This window comes from Cygnus atratus, chromosome 14, assembly GCF_013377495.2.
Source record: "Cygnus atratus isolate AKBS03 ecotype Queensland, Australia chromosome 14, CAtr_DNAZoo_HiC_assembly, whole genome shotgun sequence".
Taxonomy (NCBI): Eukaryota; Metazoa; Chordata; class Aves; order Anseriformes; family Anatidae; genus Cygnus; species Cygnus atratus.
Genome location: NC_066375.1, coordinates 2,049,186 through 2,069,386, shown reverse-complemented (window position 1 = coordinate 2,069,386; position 20,201 = coordinate 2,049,186). Strand labels below are relative to the sequence as shown.

General features: G+C 46.9%; 1 long non-coding RNA gene across 2 annotated transcripts; it reads right to left on the bottom strand.

Annotated features, from left to right (window-relative positions):
- Positions 1 to 13,447: 13,447 nt before the first annotated feature.
- Positions 13,448 to 18,787, bottom strand: LOC118254946 (uncharacterized). 2 transcript variants are annotated; one of them, XR_004780820.1, is made up of 3 exons: positions 18,655 to 18,787; positions 17,243 to 17,536; positions 13,448 to 14,359 (listed from the first exon to the last, which is right to left on the bottom strand). It is a non-coding gene; the product is annotated as an uncharacterized LOC118254946 (long non-coding RNA). The 2 variants fall into 2 exon arrangements; XR_004780821.1 differs by lacking the exon at positions 18,655 to 18,787 and adding an exon at positions 17,729 to 17,761.
- Between the last annotated feature and the right edge of the window lie 1,414 nt (positions 18,788 to 20,201).

The following is a 20,201-nucleotide window of genomic DNA, read 5'->3' as shown; positions in this document are numbered from 1 at the left end:
CCAATGAGTGGCAAGGGAAAAAAATAAATCTACGATGATGATTTGGTTGCTGATGCAGCTCTCCCCTGCTGCCACCCGAAGAACATCTTCCAGGCACCCAGAAGTGGAGCCTCCGTTTTGCGGCTGAGCACAGTGGGCACGGCGCGGATCCTGCCCTGGTGCACGGGGCTGCTGCCCAGCACCGCACCGGGAGGTGAGGGAAAAGGGTGCGTGGGCATCACCACAAGGGAGGCTTTTGAGAAATCTGTGGCTGGGCTGTGCTTGGAGGTGTTCCTGGATACCCAAAGTTAAACACTTCACTGAAATGATCGCTTTTCTTTTGGTGGTAATAGCAGGCGGTTTTACTGTTTGAATGTTTTAAAACACTTGGTTTACATTTCAGGATCTTTGCTGTTGATTTAGTTTGGGGAGATTATTTAAACTTTAATTGAAACAGCAATTAATCTAGCTGTGGTTTTGTTTCTAGTCAGTTCTGCTTTCTGATTTTCACACCCCGGAGAATGCCCTATGTTTGTGTTCCTGATATGAGCGCAACTTGCTTTTATCCAAACTCTCCTATTTTCACAGATATTTTCAAGTCATCCTGAAGACATTTCTGTTTGTGCCGATTTCGGCAGACTCTCCCCAAATCTCTACAGGTGCACACAGGCGAATATACAGTTCAGAGACATGTGGGAGTTCTGCAACCTCCTTGCTGCCGGGCTCTTCCCCTTCACCAGCACTTTCCCCTTTCCAGCCTTCAGAGCCTCCTTTCTGGATGTTTTAAGGTGTCTTTATGACATTTCTGTTTCTTGCCCTCCTTGCTCTGCCCAGAGCAAGGCTTCAAAGAGTTAAGGTGGAGGGGGGGGCCTCACCCTCAGCCCCTTCCTCCGTCTCAATGGCTGAGAGCTTTTGCCTTTTCAAATGTGTTTAACCAAATAAAGTGAATAGAGGATATGCAAATGCCTTTTCCCAAGCGAAACACAGGCCTGAATTGTTGCTGGCAGGTCACAGCATCACACCACCCTCAGCAGCCTCTCAGCTGAAGGGATTTGCTTGGCCTCTGCGGCCGCCGGGAGCGGCAGCCAGGAGGAGGCCGTGCACAAACCCCCCTATTCAGGCAGCTCCAGACGAGGGCCAGGGCACCACGCAGTGCCGAGGTCACTGGGGATGGCTCACCCCGCGTCCCCAACTGGCCTCTGACCCCATCCCGCCACGGCCGAGCAGAGGCCGGGGCCAAAAATGAAATTATTTCACAAAACCGCCCCAGCGCCCATGGCAGCGACATGGGGTGTGCCGGGGAGGGGCCCTCCAATGGCACCGAACGGGCGCAATGGAAGTCGCTTCGTGAAGCTTTCACGTTCATCAGGCTGCCGGTACAAGGCAGGCAACCCTTCACAAGCAGCCAGCAGGAGTTATGTGAACATTTTGCAGAATAAAAGCGACCTTGCATTAGCTCATCTCCAGTTACAAATAACGGTTTTGCCTAAAACTGAACTTCACTGGACATACAAGCTAAAACATATTTAGAATTTCAAGAGGGACTGATATGTCTTTTTTTTCTCCATCATTAAAAACAATCTTCAAAAGATATCTAAATAATGTTCTTTCTACTTGTTATACCTAAATACTGGTCTATGCAAAATTCTGAAAAAAAAAAAAAAGACATTGATCATTCATATCATTTGTTATTTCAGTGCAAACATAGCTCAGACTAAGTCATTTAAATCAACAAAATAATGGTTTGCTCTCTTCCTAGATATGTTTCCAAAGGAGAGAAAAAAAAGAAAAAAGGCATTAATCAGCTCGGTAATGTCAGCACGCCAGCCAAGTGAATGCACGGCAGCTCTCGCGTGGTGCCACCTAGCAGCCACAGGCGACACGACGTGGCTGTCCCGTCCCATCCCATTCCATCCCAGGCAGGGCCTCCATCCCCAACCACATCAAGGGTTTGATTTTTTTTTTTTTTGAATTTTCCAAACAGGAGCGCTGCTAGGGCTGCAAGACCCCCCCGCAGTCATCGGTCTCGACTCCCCGCTTAGCAGCGGCAACACCCACCCTGCTGGTGGAGCCGATCCGAAGGGTTCGGCAGCCTGGGAGAGGAGCTGGCTGTTGCTCTGGAGGCCACGGGGAGACCCTGGCGCATCCTCCCCTGGGGCAACTCGGCCCCCACGGCTCCCCAGGGGAAGCAAAGGCCACTTCAGCCCCTTCTCCTCTCAGCCAGGAAAAAGCACAGTGGCTTGGCTCGCCCAGCCCAGGGAAGAAAGGCTGCGAGGCTTTCCATCCACCAAACCCCATCCTTTCCAAAGGGTAAAGCTGTCTGGAGGAGGGGGCCCAGCCTCTGGAGCAGGCAGGATGGGGACAGAGCTGCCACAGGGGAAATGGTCTCAGAGAGGAGGTTGGGAAGGAAACACCAGGGAAAACAAATGGGTCGGCTCAGCCACTGCTCTGGCACCCAGCGAGGCAGGATCTGGACTGGTCACAAACAAAACTGGGTTGAAGCTTAGATTTCAGAGTTACAGTGTCTAGAACAGTTGCTCTGCCGGACAGGGACCATTGGTCCTTGTGCCAAACGACACCACTGGCCCGAGGGAGAAAAGCCAAATAACGAAACCCAGACATCCCGGGGTCGCCTTGACCTCACCGAGGCCAACCCACCTTACACTGATTTTGCAGTGTTACTTAGCAGTAATGAAGTGGAAACTGCTTCCCTGTGGTGTGGCCTGTCTTCAGATTGTATCTACACCACAGCAGCCACACGGTTGAGCAAATGGAAATGTGAGCTGCATTCTTGCAACACCATCCCACAGAGATCTAGATGTAAAAACTTTTCCTCCCTTCGCTGGGGTTTTCCCGATGAGATGGTGTTTTCCACTGAACGATACGTTTCTTTGAGAAGCTTCCTGTGGTGCAAAGGAAGATGGGCTTGGACAAGATGGTTGGATTTATCTTCTTTCCACGTTTTGGAAAGCGGTACACCACACCGGGGGCAAGACTGACAAGCACCCTGCTGGCTAACAGCCCCCACCGAGCAGGGGTTGCGTTTTGAGACGGACCGGATTTCCCAAGGCACCTGCAACACCCTGCAGCAGCATCACTGCCCGTAAAACCCCACGGGCGGGCAAAGCGTGGCCGCAGCCCCGGAGCTCGATGACCAGCGCCGGGCCCTGCGGGATGAGCAGGGGCACGGCTGCCCACGCGGCTCCGAAGTTCTCTCCGGGCTAAAAATCCCCACTCGTCTCCCTGCCTTACCCTTCTCATCACCAGCCACCAAGATTTCCATTGAGCAGTCTCTAGTCCAGAGGTTAAATGATTTTATCTATATACAGAGAGTGTGGAAGAAGCCAAAAGCCAAAATTCCTCCTTCCTCTTGCCTCACCTCCTTCCCCACCGGCCACAGGTCACCTTGAAGGCTCTGTGACAATGTTTACGGTGAGAAGAGGATTCGACACAGTGAGCGACTTGTCATCAATAAGCGCTGATAGCACGTGATGGCAATCAATCCGAGCCCAGCAAAACATCTACCTGTGTCACGCTGTAGGGAAACAACGCTCAGTTCCTCGGAGGCTCCAGAAAAAGGATTTGCAAGGACTCAGAATCAGCACATCTGGAAAGAAAAGTCCCTTGGGAGCCAGGCTGGGCTCACAGCAAGCTACAGGAAAGCTCAGAAAGAAGCGTGAGGAATCCCACTTTTAAGGTGGGGTTTTGTGGATTTGAGAGATAAAATTCGAGCATATTAAGCCACAGTACAAAGCCAGGTGCTCTCTGGCACACCTTACTCCGCTGCAACTGACCAACTCCCAGGGTCAGAGAGTATCTGGGTTCACAGGCACTGCCAGCCCTTGTTCAGAGGGAGAGGCGGAGAGAGGCCGAAGCAGTTTGGACACGAGGACCTTCTCCGGAGGGCCGAGGGCAGCAGCAGAGCACAGAGCACATCGCTCCCCATGCGCCCGGTGCCTGCAGCCCTGCACAAACGGCAGCGGGGACAGCTCGGACCCTGGCACCAGGGGCCTGCAGGGCTTTGGCTTCGCTCAGCAGCACAAGGGACATAAAGAGCAGCCATGAGAAAACCTCATTACTTGTATTGATCCACCGCCAAAGGAGCGCATGTAGAGCACTTAAAAATAAAAATTGAATTAATAGATGCTCTTCTTTCTTCTTCCTTGATGATAAAAAAAGAAGGTGATTGAGCTGATCGTTTTGTTTGGGTCTGCGTGGAAGACTAATCTAGCCAAGCCAAGAAGAAAGCCATGGGAACAGAGCCGTGCTCGGTGCCCATGCAGCCAGCGCAGAGGTGTGTGCCTGTGTCCTGCCGCTTCTCTCTTGCCCTTACCTGCCGCCAGGTTGTTGCAGGCACTGCTTGAAATGGTGTACTGTGGAGGAAGGAAGATGCTGATATTCCTCTCAAATTCCTCATAGAAATGTAATAAACAGGAAAGGTTTAAACCCAGTGGTGCTCTGCAGCATTTGGTGATGCAAAAACCACGGCAGTTGTATCCTTACTGGTGCGATGTGGTATTTCTTTGTCCCTGGCTTGCTCCCAAGTCAGCTTTCCTACATCCACGGGTATTCAGTTAATTCAGCTTACCATCTGTCTTCAACGCTTTTCTCCTCTTTTCATTACTTGAATACATTTGTTATATCCATAGTAGAGTGAAGACAAAAATCAAATCAATGTCTAGATTAGTCCAGAGCAGCAGAGAAAAATTGCTGTGCGCTGCCTTCCCCCCGCAAGCAGGCAGAGAAATCCAGACACATTTCCTCTTTCCTTTTGATGGTATCTAGCAACTCTTCAAATGGAAAAGTAATAGAGAGATGGAGAATAACAGCAACTAAATATATCCCATCAAATGACAGAGGCTTTGCCTCCCCTGTAGCAGCCAGCACTCCATGGGTTGGTCTGAGCAGCCCTGGGCATCTGCTCCGTTTCCCACACAAAGCACAGCAGGAAACATTCCTTATCCCAAGGCCTACATTTCAGGCCATCCTCAAGAACTCCTGTGCCACAGTGCAAGAACCGGATTTAGAAGTGGGACTGTAGAAGTCTCTTGCAGCGCCACATTAACCTTCTGCTTCCTTTGCAAACACACACTGACAAATATTTTGGGATGTAGTGGCGGTGGCGGGGCATAGCCTCCTCCTTGTGCCTCCACAGGTCCCGCTTGACCAGCAGGAGCCAGGGGAGCACAGGGCCCCCCTTTGTGCTGAGCGGCGGGGCTGGCGCAGGGATGCAGTCACATGAAGTGAGGAGGGAAGAGAAGAGCGGGGAAGTCTCTAGGATTCCCTATTTTTACTCAAGGGGAGAGGAGCAGGGGACTCAGCTGTAACCTCGTCATGCTTCAGCCAAACCAGCCCAAGGTGCAGCTCCCTGAGGCAGAGGTTGTTGTTGGGTTTATTTGCTCTTTTACCAAGCCAGGTAACAGAGCTCATCTGCGCATTAGGAAACAGTTGTCTTTGTCCTCTGACTTACACCATTATTTCACTGAGGTGAGCATTACAGACCCATCCGCAACTACTCAAAAGCCTTGTAAAGATGCAAGAAATTCACTTAAAATAACCTAGAGTGCTGGGCCGGGCTGTGATGGCCACCCAAGAGCACCTCGCTCAGCAAATCTGCACAGCCACCGCGTTTCCTTGGCAGCACGGAGCGGTGCCTACGGGATGGAGCCACCAGAAGACTGAGACCACGAGCAAGAGCAGCAGCCAGAGCATGCAGCTGAGCAAACATGACACTGCCGGGTCGGATGGGGCCCCCCTGGGCCAACGGGATCCGTCTCCCTTAGGTGACCTGCCCTGGCATCTACCAGAGGCAATAGCGGCACACCTGTCTTCCAAGGACACCTATTCTGTAGATCACAACGTTAGGCTGAAGTCCCCACCCACACTAAAATCAAATGGGAAAAGAACTAAGGGAGGCCACGAGCCAGGGCAGTGCCTGAATGGACGGACACTTTGGGACAGCAGGAGACGTGAAGGAGACATGTTGGGGTGCAACAGAGCGAGCACCGAGACGGGAGGCACGGGGACGCGCTGGGATCGATGCCGCAGGGTGCACGCGGAGGCCTGGGAGCAGGTACTGGCCCACGAGACGCGTCCCCAGCCCGCCCCGCTCTCCTCCTGTTGTCATAAACAAGCCTGCCGGAGCCGGTAATGGAGCTCAGAACAGTCCCTGGGGCCCTGGGCCCAAAATACTGTAACAAACACTTGCCTGCAGCCTCCCAGCCGAGTCCTGCTTTCTGATTCACCCATCTAATTCCCTTTGGGCAAAATTAACGCTGCATGAGTTTTGCTACAGCTCGAAAGCAGCTGATTCAAGCTGCTGATATAAGCAGCTGTAAGCCCACTGACTTTATGGGAGCTGCCAGGATATTTTCAAAGACAAAATGCAGGCCAGCGATACTAGGGTCCCTATTTTTTCCAGGTTGAAACATCCCTTTTCAGAGTCAGAAGCAGCAAGCAGACATGCACATAAACAATCGCTAGATGTTTTCCGTTCTTGGTGCTACCCAGCAGAATATTTACCTAATAATGCGAAGACGCTGTCTTTAAAAATCATTTTCCCTTTTGTACTTCTTCCCCTTGGTAGTCTGCTTGTTTAGAGGAAAGCTGTTGGACAAAGGGGAAATAGCACGGGCATTGAACCTCACCTTCCCTTGGAAAAGGCACTCCCAGATTCAAAGCACCCAAACCTGAACGAGTGCAGCAGACCGCTTAAAGCTGAACCCCTAAACACCTGACAGAGACCCACCTATCTCAGACCTGCAGTCATTTTCTAGCCCAGACATGCTTTGAAGCACCGTGCCTGCCCACAGACAATGGGATTTGAATCCAACCCCCTGGCCCAGCGGGTACAGCGCACGAGCATGCACGCGCATCCACGAGCACACGGACACATCCACGAGCACACGGACCCACAGGAGCACACCCACGCACGCCGCCCTGTTTCCCAGCCCCACTCCAAATAAATCACCGGACCGAGCACCCCCCTGCAGGCAGCCCAGGGACATAAATCTGGGGGCTGCTGGGGGGGGGGGGGGGGATGAAGCAGGGCGCTCGGCCGAGCCCCCATCGCGCTTCCCCAGCCCCGGAGCCACCCCCCCACTACCAGCAGCGCGCAACTCCCCGCTCCCTGGCGGGGGCGAGGATATCGCGACAGCCCGGCCCTGTCGCGATAGCGGCGGGGGCACTCACCCAGCAGCAGGCAGCCGGAGCCGGCGGAGCCCAGCAGCGGGCCGAGCATGCCTGCGGCGCTCCCCGCTCCGCGCACTGCGGCGCGCTCACTGCGCAGCGCAGCCCGGCCCGGCCCGGCGCTCTCCCCCGGCACAGGGCGGTATTTTTAGCAGCCCCCCTCCTTCTCCTCTTTCTCTTTCTCCTCCTCCTCTCCCCATCCCGGCGAGCCCTCCGGCTTCGTCTTGCCAGGGCCGAGGCTGCCGGGCCGGAGCATCCTTTCCCTGCCCGAACGCGCAAAGAGCATCAGGGGAGGGGAGAGGAATGGGGGGAACTTTACTCCGCCATGGCTGGTGCTTCCCCTTCCTGGGCCGAGGGAATCTCTGCTGCACAGGAGCGGTCCTGAAAGCCCTGCCCGGCAGAAATAGCGAAATACCTCCAGCTCCAGTGCCTAGGAGACGGCTGAGCATCGCTCCAGATATTCTAACGCCTTAAAACGCAGTGAATGGCTGTGCACGAACAGAGGTAAAATGCACTAGTGATGGCAAATAACGTGAGGGGGGTGTGGGGAGACAGCAGATTTATGTTCTTATGGGTTCCACCTTTTCCCCCACAAGCTGGTAGTAGAAAATTAATCTGGGCTCCATGGTAGGAGAAAGGCTTTGCAGAAAAAGGCTTTACAACAGCTGCGCCAGCAGTGACTCCAGTGTTACATCCCCCGGTAATCACAGCACCAGGGGGGTAAAAGTGGGTCAGGAATGGCACGGAGAAGAACACGCACCATAGCCTTGTGCTTCAGCCTTCTGAGCAACTAACATGGCAGATCTGCAAGGCAGGCAGAACTGCTTGCTCAAAGCTGTGATGTGCAGCTGCTTAACTCTTTGTGAGCATGTAGCAAGGTACACCAAGGAAATCCCTGCACGTATGAGGAATTAGCACTTGTTCAGCACTGATTATAGCTGTCCAGGACATACACTTCCTTTTGAAGATAAAAACCTTTGATTTTCTTTAAGGTGAGAATGGAGCTGACATAAGTGAAGAATTTCCATTTGAAGGGAAAAGACGCTTTTCAAGCGTGGTTTCTGATTCACTGTGAAAAGGACTTTAAAAAAAATCCTGCATACAGAAGAGTAAACTGATGTCACTTGCATTGGTGTCACCGCTGCCCACTCTCGAAACCTGTTAGGAAATTGCCACATCCAATTGCTCAAGTAAAGTGGGATTCCAAGATCCTTGGTCTCAAAGCAAAAAGACATCATTAAGTGTGCTAACAAGTGCATTGGGAACTGAAGACAACTGCATCTGTTTCCTCAGACTACAGTTCTCATGGTAAACATTGCTGCAGACTGCAACAATTGTGACTTCAGTTACACCTGGTGTCAAAATCAAACAAAACAGCTATGAAATTGGACTTGGAAAATCATCTCTACTGCTAAACAGTATTTTAATTAAGAGCTTTTGTCTAGCCTCTTGCTGATATCTTATTTCTAGATAAGGAAGAATGTTTTCTACCCCACTTTGTACCTTCCTCCCTGCATCAAGATTTGTGTGCTTGAAGACTGACAGCACATCTTGTTTTCAGCAAGCAACCAAAATCCCACAGCCACTATGTCTGAAAAAGCCCAGACTTCCCCCAAACCACCAGTGTTATTTGCTGAGCCCTGCTTCTAGCTAATGGAAGTTTGCAGGAGCCCAGAAATGGCAACACTGGAGCTGATGGATAGGACAAATTAAGTCATCCTAATCCCATGGGATCCCTTGGCTTTTCAGGCAATGAATCTTTTAAATAATACTACTTTAGGAAGTGGAGGGAGCAGTAGGAGCTGGTTAAAGTCCACCAGCTCCCAGAACTCCGCTAAGCTTCACAGCAAAGAGATTTGCACATACAGTTGTACACTGGGTCCTGAAAACTCCTTTCCTCCTCCTAGCAGAGAAGTGAGGATCACTGACACAACAGCTACCACCTGGACCTCTGGGCACCCACAGGGTGTCTGCCTGTGCCCTGCAAGGAAGAGCTTTCCTGACCTCATCAGTTCCCGCAGCAGCTCCTCCGATCTCTATGTAGATTTAAAAAAAACTGGTGACATCCTGTGTTTTACCACAAGCTTCCTGCCTCTGTGCGCGTAAACCCTCTTCTAATTCTTGACTTATATTTTAAGCCTTTAGTAGATTTCTGCTTCTCTGTACACTAGATCCCAGGGCAAACTTAGCCCAACTGATCACAAGGTCTATCTGAGGTCATTTTCAGAAGTTGCTCACACCACTGTAGCAGCCCATTTTAGTGCTCTCACTCATCGTGTCCCTCATTGGGATGATAGCAATGGAGATTTTGTTTCTAGAGGTGTCAGTGACAGACACCTGTCATGATGCTGACATTTTCCACAGTGAGAAGTCACTCAGAATCTTACTCAGAACTCATGAGTCACAGAAGCGTCCAAAATTGCTACAACACCACAGAGCCATCTCTGCCGCAGAGGCCATACCTTACACCATCAGGAGATTTAAACCAGTAACAGACCAACAACAATCTTCTTAATATCCACACCAGAGAACAACATCAGAAAAGATCAACCAGGGCCTTTGTGCTTACATTCCTCCCTAAACTATGTTAAATTTCCAAATTCATTCCAAAACCTGTCACTACCAGAAGATCCTTCTACTCTGTTCCATCACAGCTTGGTCTGGGTTGTAGGAAATATAAACTATGCCAAATCCCTGTGAATAAACAAATTCAAAGTGCTTCCTACTTGTTCACACAATTAGGTGCAGCAACATTAGTCTAAAAAGAGAAGATTTCATCAATTTCTTATTTTTTGATACTCTTCTGTGCCCATTCAATAATATGATGTAATTTAGTTGCCCCCAAGTAAAGTTAATACAAAAAAACTTCTTAGAAAGTGTTCCATTCTGATAAGTTTTGTTTTTAAATATGTGTAATATTTCAAGCTATAACTTGTTAAATTTCTATTTCAGGATTTTCAATCTCTCCTCATCCCCAGCCAGCTGGTAAATAGTTACTATGGCAGCACCTAATGCAGTGACTCAGCACTCCCCCACATTTCAGTATCAGCTGTCTGCCCTTCTGGTTTCTTATGATGGTGGTAATCATGCCCTCTTTTCTGTATCATTGCAGAATTATGAGATCACGTTGCCCTTGTATAATTCAACATTCGTTGAGGCAATCAATGCAAGAATCTTCTAAGTAAAGATACTATTCAGGATGCTATTTCAGCTTTCCGTTTCTGTTGATTCAAAAGATGTTTGACAGTATTCCAATCATGTCTCAGTGTTTCTCTGGAGCTTTATATTACCCCTTGCCAAGCAAGCTAGCCTAATATCAAACCATAAGATGCCCTGCTCCAAAATGTCCCAAACCTGTTCAGTAAGTAGAAACTCCCTTTCCTTTTGTTGCTGTTCAGACCTCCCTGCTTTCTGTTCCTGGGCAGGGACTTTTTTTTCCTCCCCCTTCATTTACCTTGGTTTGCAAGTTGGTTTGACACCTTGTTTTCACCTTGATCCTGTTTTTTATTGGTGAACTGGTCAGCCAGTTCACATTATTACTGGCAGGGCTACTGCTCACATGAAGAGGGAAGCCACAGATTTTAATCTATACCTTAAAGCAAATTGTGGAGAAGAGGAATCCACAACATCACCCAATTTGCCATATCTAAAAGCATGAGAAGACTTGTGAGTCAATTTAGGAACAAGTAATTTTGATAACATGGGAACCTGAAAAGCCTGTAGCTTTCCATCTTATGATTACCTCGTCCCAGAGGTAGAAAGGTACAAACCATCTCATCATGTTGAGATATTTGCTTTACCTCCGCCTGGTATCAATGATACAGGTGAGTCTACATTGGCTGGCTCAGGACCTCATCCGAGCCCATTGCTTGGCTTCCGCTTTCTAGAATTATGCCTCACAGACTTTCTGGAAAAAAAAAAATAATAATACACGTATCTGCGGAAAGGGCTACAGCACTTTCCCGCTGGGCTCGCTGAACCGCCGACAGCTTTGGCTCCCCCCGTGGCGCAGGAGCCGCCCCCCGCCGCTGCAGCACCACGGACAGCGGCAGCGCCCAGCCCCGAGCCCACCCCGGGGCCCCGGCCCTGGGCTCGGCTCTGCCCTTCTCTGCTTCTCCCGCTCCTGGGCCCGGCCCTTCTCCAGCCAGTTTTCCTCTCCACCTGTGGAAGAGAGTACGGTTGAGTCCCTGCTGTGTTTACCCGCGGTCACCTCGTACGGAGGAATTTGGGCAGAGCTGGAGAGCGGCACAGTGTTGGGGTGGGCAGATGATGTGTTTACTACGGGCACAGCACACAGAGCTGTGCTAGTTGGCAGCCCAAGTCAGGGAGAAGTGAGGGGATTGACAGTGCAATAAATCTGTTTTGTATACCATAGCCAAAAGAACAGTACAAAGTGCTGCTAAAAGCTATATCACCATACTGTATGGTGCCAACTGCCCTTATTTTTGTGACATTGAACATTTAAGAAGAGCATTTTTGCTAGATGAAGAGATAAGATCAGCCCCCCGAACTCAAATGTAAATCATCCCCCAAGTCATCAGAGCAAAGACTTCCTCTACACACTACATAAATATCCAAAGCATCCCCAACTTTTGTATTATCAATTTTGATTGAAAACTTTTGGATTTGTTGACAGCTTTTGTTTAAGCTATGATGCACACCAACAGAAGCAGGCTTAATGGCAAGAGTAGACTTACTGTCAGAATAGAGCAAGGGGCAGCAGCTGCTCCCTACAAGCCAGGAGCCACACTCAACGCAGCTGAAGGGCAGTGGCCTCAGCAGCCAGGGTGATGAAGCAGGTCTGAGGCCAAGTCAGGAAGTCCATCCACAGGTTAGGGTCCGAATCACCAAGATGCACAGTCAGGAAGAGGCATGGCTGCAGCTGAGCTGGAGAGCAGCACCTCTGCAATACAAGCAGAAACTGTAAAGACTCCAAGGCTGAGCTTAAATGGGCTGGGTCCATGGGTAGGGTGTGGGCAGAGGCCCAGCTGAGGCTGGTCAGGGCCATCAAAGCCTGTTAGTGCCCCTGCGGCTCTGACAGGTACAAACTTTCTGCAGAAAAAGGTTGTCTCTAAACCTTTGGCTCTACTTGGTATAATGAGGGTCCCACCTGATATTGTAACAGTGTTAATTAACTGACTTTTATCTGTTAAACTTTCACAGTAAAGACATTTAATTTGGTAAATACACGTATGCACACAAATTGTAATTCTTGGACTCTGAAGCAATTTACCAAGGGACAATTTCTAATCTCTCTCCTTAATTTCGTTTTCTTTAACCTATGCACAACTGTTAGCTGAGATGAATGACTGTAGTGACAAAAATCTTCCTGGCTGCAAGAAAAAGGCTAGAGACAAAACCACTACTTAACTATTCACAGGAAAAGTCATTAGATTGCCTATGTAAACTAAGAAAAATATATTGTTTCATTCTGAGGACACAAAAACACCAGCAGGTATCAGACTAGAAGTGATGCAATGCCCTCCTTTATTGATTTGTTTCTGTTCACATGCCTTCATTATCATGAACTCTCTGAGCTACTTCTGGTAGGGTTATGCAAGGAGAGAGCAGATGCCCATTCAGAGGGCTCCAGCTACAAAAACAAAGTCAAAACTTACAAGAGCTTTTTGAGAACAATACATTCTAGTCCTGCTCTTCCTACATTATAGTGAGAAATGAGAAAACAAGTAGTACTATTGTGGGTTTTCCGGAACAAATTAAGATATCAGAGTTGGACAGGACAGTTGTTTAATCTCGTAACCCTTCATGCCAGCTATGCTGCAATCACATAAGGCAAAAAAGAGATATTCAGCTTAACTTCTTCTGGCTTAGAGGACATACTTACAGCTTGAATCCAGAAGACTCCTGTCAACGAACAGGAACACACTTTTATCTCACTTTTGCTGTGGTCAGTAAGGATTAATTCTCTTGAAGCAAATTATGTTACACCTCTATCTGGCAGTAAAGCATCAACTCCCTTGTATAAATACAAACATACATTGCAATGACCTTTGTGCCTCTATTAGATTAATTCTCCTTGGATTTAGATAATGGAGAAACACAGATATGGTGATTTGGGTTGTGGCTAATGGGTCGCACCTCTTGAGTAAAGAAATGACAAAGCTAATGCCTTAGCCCATGTGAAAGTACCACCTTCTGACAGTATTGTAACTCAAGTTGAAGTGGAGTTTTAAAGAAAAATATTTACACATTTATTTATTTATTTTGTCACAGGTTTAAGGTGAAGGACTCATAGGAGTATAACAATTTTATTCTGACTGTTAAATTACCCTTGCTTCTCTTTCCCTTCTTCATCAGGCCATGGACGAATCTCAAGAGGAGGGTGAACAGGGAGCTGAGGCAGATCTGTTGACACCAGTGTTTGCAGCATTGTGCAGGCAATGAGCTTGTGCTGTGACTGTAAAGTGACAGGTCATATACGCTGGTGACTCGATGAAATGTCGATTGTATTATTTAAAAAGCGACCAGGCTCCTTTTATGCTGTAAATGCTACACAGAGAAGCAAAGCACTTTACTTCCCCAGCCTAGGCAAGCACAGAGATCGCTCATGGCTGAATTTTGCTGTTGATCAATGATGTGACCTTGCCAACAGCAGCAGGCTGGCAGAGCGTGCCAGTGATCTTTCTGCTTTGTTTTCTCCTGTAGTAATCCTTTTTGCCCCTCTATTTTCGAGTAAGCTGCCATCTGCTGTTAGAGCTCAAGCAGACACACAGTGCTGGGGACTGAGCCAATGCCAGTAAAAGCAGCAGAAGTCAAAGAGCTGCAGAAATAGCCCACTGAAGGTGCAGGCTGAAATGCTTTTTATATGACTTCTTATTACTATTTCTTTCACACATTTATTCATGGTTTAATATATTTAGGTTTAATATATTTAGGAGCATCTTTTAAACAAGAGCCCGTAGCATTTTCATTGCAGACAACGAGATATTTACTGGGGCTTTTTGTGCTGTTTCTCTACTTGTTACGAGTGACTGCCAGCTGTTTGTTTATGTTGGTTTAATTAGAAGATAGAAAGGATAGGTCACATAAGTTTTGTAATAACAAGGTTAAGAACTTAGAAACCTGTTCAAAATTGAAGATAAATGAGATATGAATATCAAGGCTGAGTCTGAACTTGGTGGTCACTCTAGAAGCACTGTAAGAGCATCAGTGTGGAGTCCATTTGTGCCACCTGGAAAGAACAGATCACTGTTAGCAACATAACAGCAAAAGTGGCTGTGAAATCTTTCATTACTGTTTGGAATCAAAGAATATATCTTGCAGTGGAATAAAATGCACTGTATGGTCTAACAATACAAATGTAATAGAAACGAATCCTTATCTCAATGCATGGATGGAGAACTGAATGTGTAAAAAGAAAACATAAACAAAACCAAAGAGATAACGAGTTTGACTGACTTCAGTCAAACTAAAGGGAAAATGTCGTTGTATGATATAACTACTTTAGAAGAACTACTCGCAGCAGCATGTGTCATCAGCAGGATTTAAAGCCAGAATTAACAGTACAAAGGACCTGCATTGCATAATGTCATCTGGATGTAATGACAGAAAGCATGCAGTGGTATCAAATACTCTCTGAAGCTGAGTAGGAAATGTTCTAGGATGATTTTGCTATGTTCGAATCACCAAATCGTCCAGGTTGGAAAAGATCTTCAAGATCAAGTCTAGCCATCAGATCATCAAGTCCAGCCATCTAAGTGATGATGAGTGACTGGGGAAGCAAGCAGCACAGAAATCTCAGTCTTGGTAAGCATAGACATGGATGTGGGAACACAGCCTCACTAAAAACAGCAAGGGGCTCTACATAAGTCTTACTCTGCCCAGGATCTTGGGAAGAAAATCTATGCTTAGGTTCAAAAATGTGTTAAATTTACAGAAAATAACATTGTGGCATTAAATACAGCAATCAGATGTAACATTTGTCTCAGAGTCTTCTTATATCACCAAGGGCCATCTGTCAGGAAGACATCATGAGGAAAGATCTTTCTGTACACTCTGTATCTCACACCATTTTCCTTAAATATCCACTGCTGCTCATAGCACACTGGGTCATGATAGACCTTTGATCTGCCTGGTTCATCTAGTCTTTTATGTTCATTGGTAAAGTTAGTATGTTCTATAGTAGCAGCTCAAAAAGATGAGAGCCATCTCATGCTCATTAATTACATTTAGATATTCATATTGAATTACGTGCAAGAAGCTGTTGCGTTTACTATATACAGCAGACAATTAATTCACTTCATTAATGACCTCAGGAATATTTCTGTTGAGGTGGTCTTTTTATACCCAACAGGAGAGATGGTAACTCAAGTCATTTCACTGCTGCTAAGGCAACAGAAACAAAGGATGGTGTTACCAGACAGCCAAATGCCCATAGTGAAGTTACAACCACGCAGAAATTCACAGTGGTCAGTGAGCCAATAAGACGTGAGCCAATAGCCCATCATCAAGTAATTTTAAAATGAAACAGCTATTTTGTGGAAAGCTCCAAAATGCATGGTCACGTTTCTGAAACCTGTCTTTCCACCTGCAAGTCTGTAAGCACAAGTACAGTGATGCTCTCAGCGAAAGCAGAGTTGCAGGCACTCAGATATTGCTTGTGTCAGTTTTAGTACAATCCATAATTTCAGAAAGTGTCTCAGGTTATACCTCCCAAACTGGAGACCACTGCAGAAGCAGTAGTAATCATTTCTGAAAACCATGGGCTCAGAGAGCGGAAACACGAACAGACTGATACCTAAGTGGACACTGAAGTGACTGTGGAGTTGTGAGAAACCTCAAAATTAAGCTCTTCTCTGCTCCCGTTTCTTGGGCTTCAGCAGTGACCTAAATTATCCCACGGGGCTGTGCTTATTCACACACTTATTGGTGATGATTTTCTTGGAAGAGGAAATAGCAATACAGCATTAGGCTGATTTGAGCAGAGTTTGAAATAATGGAATCAAAAGGAGGAAGTTGGTTAGTGAAATGAAAATGGACAAAATTAACAGGGAAAAAAAAAAAAAAAGAGTTATTTTTGTCTACTCTCTATGAAAGAAAAGCAGAAACACGAGCAGGTAAATTCTGGGATTACGCCTTTCTCCCAGGTGGCACAGAGAGTTTCAGATAGTATTTCTATTTTCACATGCCTGCACAAATACATGATGATGTTATGATGTAGCTATTGATGCAGATTTTTGGGGCTTTCATAGTCAGCAAGTAGAAACATGCCTGAGCTGAGTTTGTGTGGTTGAGCATAAGTGAAACATTGCAGTGCTGAGTTTAAGGACAGATGGTATAGGTGTGCTGGAAAATCAAGGGTTCTAAGAAATGCATAGAAGGCTTCGATTTCCATTTATGTTAGTGTTCTGAAAACACCTCCTGGATGCTAAAGCAGTTGTCTTCAGGCACGCTAGAGACCTTGAGACCTTCTCCTAAGCCAGGACAAGGCTTTCCCTACAGGGAGATGTTTTCCTCTCTCCCCAGACGAGCGGGAAAGCAGCTGGAGCTGCCAACAAGCGGCACAGGAGCAGGAAGGATGTTGTGTTTCCTATGACACTTCTAGCCAACGGTGATAAAGGCACTGCCTGCTGCTTGCTTTCAAATGACACCATTACAGCCCCAACCTAAATCTCTTTTCCCACAGGTGGAAAAAAATGAAACGCTGTATTTTATTAGATGATCAAGTGAGATACCTATTTCTCCGCACCCAGGTAGGGAAAAACAGGCTGAAATCCTCACACCAGTGTCAAATCTCCCTTTCTTTCTCTTTTGAATGCCCTGAGCATGACAGGCTTTGATTTCTCAGCACTGTGTCGTTGCCATCAGCCCGCCGGCAGCTGCGGGGTGCTGCCACACAGCGTGGACTCTCCAGCTCTCTGCCACGGGCACAGGCTGTGTGCGACCGTCTCCATGGCTCGGTGGGACAAACAATATCAGAGTCACAGAGAAAAAATGTTGTTTGAAGTGTGTGACAGACAAATTGTCCCTTCATTGCTTAAAAATAGCACAGCAACTCTAAACAGTGACGTTGCTCTCAGCTGATATGGGTATGTCAGGATGTGATTAAACTCACAGGAAGGATCTAGCAGCTGCTGTGGATCCAGGGAACAATTTGAGACGCTTTGCTCCACAAACTTCATTCAGGGTTCTCTAACGTCTGACTCCCAGTGTTTTTCTTGGTGAGGCATCGCCGATCGTGGAGAAACTCCTGCCCGAGAGGGTTCTGCCCGCAGCCGCGCAGCAGCCGGAGTGCAGCCACCGCAGCCTCGCTCCAGGTGGGACGGCGAAACGTGACCCGGGGGATGAGATTGGGTTTTGCTGCCTCACAGCGACTTCTGTTTTTTGGTTTCACTCATGGTTTTGACAACTACAAAACAAAACAGTAGTGGAACCATGATGATTTACCCTGTATAACTCATGCTGCTTTTCAGTTAGCTGCCTGAATTAGACAAATGTGATTTCTATTTCCTAGCAGTCAGAAAAGGGAAAATATTAAAGTAAATGGGACTCTCATTGCATACTGACCGGTTCACAAAGCTGGAAATAGTAGCTAAGTTACCTTAATTTAAATAAAACCAGGGAAATACAGGTCAGAAGATGTTTGTCATTCTCTGGAGGCTACCTGTTAGTGAGAAGAATCATAAAATCACAGAATCATAGAATAATTAAGGTTGGAAAAGACCTCCTAGATCATCTGCTCCAACCACCCCCTACCACCAATGTCACCCACTAAACCATGTCCCCAAGCACCACATCCAACCTTTCCTTGAACACCCCCAGGGACGGTGATGCCACCACCTCCCTGGGCAACCCGTTCCAATGCCTGACTGCTCTTTCTGAGAAGAAACATCTCGTAATTTCCAACCTAAACCTCCCCTGGTGCAACTTGAGGCCATTCTCTCTAGTCCTATCACTAGTTATCTGTGAGAAGAGGCTGACCCACAGCTCCCCACAACTTCCTTTCAGGTAGTTGTAAAGAGCAATAAGGTCTCCTCTGAGCCTCCTCTTCTCCAGACTAAACAACCCCAGTTCCCTCAGCCGCTCCTTATAGGATTTGTGTTCCAGAAAGTTATTTTGATTTTGCCAGAGATTTCCATGAAAAAGATGGATAAAAAGTAAGAAACATATGTGATATAGCTTGAAAAGTGATATTTCTTTCATAATTTAGCCTAGAACTATATCCAAAATAACAATAAAATAACAAAAAATAACACATTAAAGATATCATTTATTTTAAGGACTAAACTCCCATACCCTGCCCTTTTCTGCAACGTGTGCCAAACTCGGTCGGTTTGTGTGCAGCTGTGCACCTGCACCATGCCCAAGAGCAGCAGATGCCCCAGGAGGGATGGGGACATATCAGCCTACGTGCTAGGTGCATGTCACCAGCTCCCACACAACCAGAGGCATTTTTTCCAAGGTACTGAATCCCACCAGTTTTAGCATGTGTGAAGATCTCTCATAACACAATTTCAAAAGATGCACCTTTTCCCTTTTTCGGTGAGCCTCATGCGCTGCCTGTTACTTCTTTGCTGGTAGATTTACCAACATGTAACCTCCAGGCTGAAATTTTCCGCCTTGACTGAGTGGTTATCTTAAAGATGTCACACAAGGTAGTTGTTTCTAAAAATAGGCCTAAGGAAAAAAAAAAGTTGCTTAGTAAGACTGAAAACATAAAAACGACCTTTTGTTTGAAGTCTCTATGACCTTATATAGTGCAGTTCACCCAGTTCCTAACCGTAGAGTGAACTGTGACTCAGCAAGGTTTTGTGCCTGGGATTTCTGTTTTACTTGATAAAACCCTCAAAATTAGATAGGGAAAAGCTGCCTAAAAGGATTATTAAGGTCGCAAAGCAACTACTTAAAAGTTAGAAAATGCTAAAACAGGACAATTGCTGCAGGCCAATAAGTCCAGCCTGAGCAAACATGAGGCCAAACAAACCTTTCATGGGAAAAATTGTATGAAGTAGAACTGAAGAAAGTTAGAAAGCCTGACATAATGAGACCAATTCAGGGCTGCAAAAGCAAACTTCATTTTAGCATTTCCTTGTTTTTAAGTGTTTAACTTAGTTCTTATTAGCAATAATGTATAAAAAGTGGTCATCCAGTAAAGGATTCATTACACAGACAACAGGAAAAGGTAATATTTGTTTAATCAGTTACCAGATCAGCTGTATCCCAGACTGTTATGAAATTGTGAAAGATGCATAGGTAAAACCCTTGGCAGCAAGGATCAAATCATCAAATTTGGATTTATGACAATAGTTTCTTTCTTAGTTTTGTAGAAAAAAAAATGAACTTCCATTCTCTTTGCAGTTACTGTGCATAGGCGGCATCCTTCCTTGGAAACAGAAACCACCAGCTGCCTCCTGGTATCAGCTCAGAATCATTGGCTCACCACCACTGGGAACAAGGAGTTTCCATTCCCTTCTCACTGCCACTTGAGTCCTGGTATGCCTGAGGCTTCTTCCTTCAACATCAAGATGGATTTTGAAAAAAATTGTTGACACTGGTCTGATGATCATCAGACTCTCATCATCAGTTTGGGTTCTTTCACATTTATTACGTAAAATATCCCAGTGTTTTTGCCCAGACAACTTGCTGCAGTAAAATCAGTCTTGTCTGCCAGATCTAGCTCATGGAGCTTCACTGATTTGTGTTTGGGAGCTTATCATGATGAGGGGCTTATATTTTTCCCCAGTTCTATTGGAAATGCCTTGCATGCAGATAGTACCAGTGCAGCCATCTCAAACTCGTGTCACGAAAAGTATTTATAAACAGAAGTCCTCACTGTACCTCCTGCATACAGCTACTTTCAAAATGTTGAAAACCTCCTCTGGGCTTTGGGAGACCCACACCAACCCATCTACCACACCTGAGGCTGTGTTTTGTATTTTTAGGCACTGAATAAATGTGCCTACCCTCGCCCCAAACCATCTGATGGTCTGATGGCCAGCGCAGAAGCGCGAGAGGCTGCGGCCCAGCGGGAGGCTGGCTCGGCCCACGGCCTTGCAGCCACCGCAGCCTGGAGG